Source organism: Harpia harpyja, chromosome 15 (assembly GCF_026419915.1).
Source record: "Harpia harpyja isolate bHarHar1 chromosome 15, bHarHar1 primary haplotype, whole genome shotgun sequence".
NCBI lineage: Eukaryota > Metazoa > Chordata > Aves > Accipitriformes > Accipitridae > Harpia > Harpia harpyja.
Window position 1 is genome coordinate 11,860,848 of NC_068954.1, and position 4,053 is coordinate 11,864,900.

The window sequence follows — 4,053 nt, forward strand, 5'->3', positions numbered from 1 at the left end:
CAATATTTTTTAAGTATCTTAGCAACAGGTGATTGAATCCTTGCCTGGAACTATGAGAGAAGTTTTGCCAAATGGGCTGCATTCTAACGATATCTTTCATATAGCAAATGGAATAAATCTAATATTGTTTTGGACAAGTTACATAAATTACATCATAATACAAAATTCTTTATGTGTTTTCAACAACAATAGATGACGGACCAATGAAAGAAGTGAGAAAAGAGTACATGATTTTGTCCTCTCCAGCTGTGGTAGTTAAAACCAGGTAGCGAGTTCAGATACTTGGCCCCAAAACCTCTGCTTGAATACTTCTCCCACCTTTCACACATACAGACAGCATACAAGCTCCAGCTCTGTCCCTGAGGTAATTTCATGGATTAAGAGAGAGTCTTAATGTTGAATAAGGTACCTTGCATCTCTGTTAAAATGTCTTCTGAGGGGTGGTTGAATGAGGACATGACACTAAACTTAGAATCATAGAATCATAGAATGGTTTGGGTTGGAAGGGACCTTAGAGATCATCTAGTTCCAACCCCCCTGCCACGGGCAGGGACACCTTCCACTAGACCAGGTTGCTCAAAACCCCATCCAACCTGGCCTTGAACACTGCCAGGGATGGGGCATCCACAACCTCTCTGGGCAACATTTTCCAGTGCCTCACCACCCTCACAGTAAAGAATTTCTTCCTAACATCTAATCTAAGTCTACCCTCCTTCAGTTTAAAACTGTTACCCCTCGTCCTATCACTATACTCCCTGTTAAAGAGTCCCTCCCCTTCTTTCCTGTAGGTCCCCTTTAGGTACTGGAAGGCCGCTATAAGGTGTCCCTAGAGCCTTCTCTTCTGCAGGCTGAACAACCCCAGCTCTCTCATCTTGTCCTCATAGGAGAGGTGCTCCTTCTGCAAAATCAAAGGAGATCACACGTAGTCTTTTGATGTTGAGGTAGATCTCTGGAGATTGCTCAGTAACTCTGAAATACTGCCCTAAAACTTCGAGTGTCCAGTGTGGGTACCATACTATCATGTCACAAATTCTTAGCCTAAAGAAACCAAGCAAAATCAAAACTGCTACCACAAGAGCTTGTTCTTTAGTTGAAGCTTACTGCTACACACGTATATGACACAAAATTGATCCTTTGCAACGTATCAGTCCAATAGCGGTGAATAGAAACTAATTATCTATGACCAGAACAGTGAGAGTGGGGTTGAGCAATGCTTAGGCACTATGGGTTCAACTCTTTCAGCGACATCACAGTAACAATAAAAACACCTTCCTTTGGTGTAACAAAAGAAAAGCTTTTTCCACAGTAGGCTCAGAGTGTAAATGCGCCTGTAGACAGAAGTTATTTTGTCTCCCTGCCCAATATTGTCCCCATCTTAATCAGAAGCCTTTTTTCTATTTCTAGAGATCCCTGCATGCCTTTGCCTCCTTTGCTAGGGGAATTCTTAGACAGGGGCCAACAACATGAGCTGTGACCAGAAAGCACTACCTGAGGGAAATGTGAACTACTGCAGACAGGAAAGTGTGACATGCTCACTTCTATTGCCATGCCCAATCAGTTGTCTCTTAACAGCAGCACAACTTCTTACCAAGGACACCCTTCTCTCCCATACTCTCCCACTGAAAAATTCTTCACAGAAGAAATGGTAAATAGAATAGAATAGAATAGAATAGAATAGAATAGAATAGAATAGAATAGAAATTTCAGTTGGAAGCGACCTACAACGATCATCTAGTCCAACTGCCTGACCACTTTAGGGCTGACCAAAAGTTAAAGCATGTTATTAAGGGCATTGTCCAAATGCCTCTTAGACACTGACAGGTTTGGGGCATCTGCCACCTCTCTAGGAAGCCTGTTCCAGTGTTTGACCACCCTCTCAGTAAAGAAATGCTTCCTAATGTCCAGTCTGAATCTCCCCTGATTCCCACATGTCCTGTCACTGGATCCCAGGGCAAAGAGCTCAGCACCTCCCTCTCCACTTCCCTTCCTTGGGAAGCTGTAGATAGCAATGAGGTTGCCTCTCAGCCTCCTTTTCTCCAAACTAGACAAGCCAAAATTCCTTAGCTGCTCCTCATAGGACATTCCTTCCAATCCTTTCACCAGCTTTGTTGCTCTCATCCTGATGCAGTATATTAAAGTTGTTATCCCTTTAGGGGAATTTCTTCAAGCCTAAAATGATGATAGAGTGCAACTGTCTATCCTGACTCCCATTTTTCTTCCACCTAGTATGTCTTATCTATCCACCGTTGGCAGAGTCCTGAACACATCTAATACTCTTTCAGGAAAGCAGCAAATATTGTTATGCCTATGTCTGTGCTCTTCTTTGTTGTGAAACAGAACGCATTCTCCATCCACAAATCACAGAAATGGAACTTCTTTGTCCTCCAACTTCTATCTTATAAGATTGCTTAATGTTTCACTATCTGCCACTAGTCAATAACTAAAGGTTCTGCATAAAGATCATTGAAATTAACTAAAAAAAAAATAAATGAGATGAGTAAAAGACCTTTGGTAAGTTAATTATTTTGTTTTATTATGGGGGAAGAAGAAGGAAGAGGGGGATGTTCACAGTGATGGCGTTTGTCTTCCCAAGTCACCGTTAGGCATGATGGAGCCCTGCTTTCCTGGAGATGGCTGAACACCTGCCTGCCCATGGGAAGAGGTGAATGAATTCCTTGTTTTGCTTTGCTTGTGTGCACAACTTTTGCTTTACCTGTTATACTGTCTTTATCTCAACCCATGAGTTTTCTCACTTTTACTCTTCCAATTCTCTCCCCCATCCCAACTGGGGGGAGTGAGTGAGTGTCTGTGTGGTGCTTAGTTGCCAGCTGGGGTTAAACCGTGACATGAATCTCCATAAAACTTAAATAATATTACACCATACTCCTTCAATAAGTAATCTGCTTTATAAAAATCCAGTTAAAAAATAATTTCTGAAAAATGTCCAAATATATTGTACTTCAAATTGGTTTGTTGTTGGTGGGTTTTTTGTTGGTTTTTTTTTTAATTGAACAGAGATCAGTTTTATCTTGGAAAGGAAAATTAAGGATATTTATGTATTTATATGGGTCACAATTTCTCAGGAGGTTCTAATATGAATGTATGTGGAATGTTACATATTTGTTATGCTGCTTAAAACAATATATGTGCTAGTTAAAGCTAATAAATATTTGGAAAAATAAGGTAACTCTATACATTTTAAAATTACAACAACAGTATATATTCTGTTACTGCCAGATTCCTGCCATCCTTTAATTCAGCTTTTAGCCATATGATACCTCTAATGGATATTTTCAGACTTTTAATGTTGAAAACAAGTTATAAACAATATTCATACCAGCTGTATCTTTGGGAGGTAAATGAATCACGTATTCCAGTGCAATAAAAAGAAATAAAAAATGAGAGATAGCTGAAATAACAAAGAGACAAAGACTTACTTTCCCTTCTTTCCATATCTTCATCACAATTCAAAAAGCTTCATCATTTCAGAGGTGAGTCAGGAGATTTCCATACACAGCTAGTTTGTTTGCAAAGAATGAAGTGTTTCCTACTTCACATAAGTGAAGAACATTGTGTCATGCTGAGTGATGAACCATTCTCCTTTGCCACTGACAGTGCGTCATGCTATGCCTTCGAATGTACAGCAAGACGTGTTAATGTGTCAAGTCACGCTTCCTTGGAACACCTCACTGGGTTCATAAACACAAGCTCCTACACATGCACAAGAGAGAAAATCTGAAGAGAATGAAGCAGTATCAGTAGAAGAGACCAAACCAGTTCTGAAGGTGATGTCAAGGGCAAAAAGGTCTGGAATGGAGACCTGTAAAGAATCACAAATTATTTTTTTTTTCCATTCCAGAAGCTGTTGCCTGAAGGACATGTACAGATGGTATGCATCCAAGAAAGCCACAGGCGGTTTTGATGGGTCAGTGGTAAAGAACATAAAACAGACCAAAGAAGCTGTAGGTCTGCATTAAGGTCTCTTTAAGGTGTGTGTTTTCTCATTCCAGAAAGCTAATGATGAGAAATTTTAATGGGGAAAAGGGAGGAACA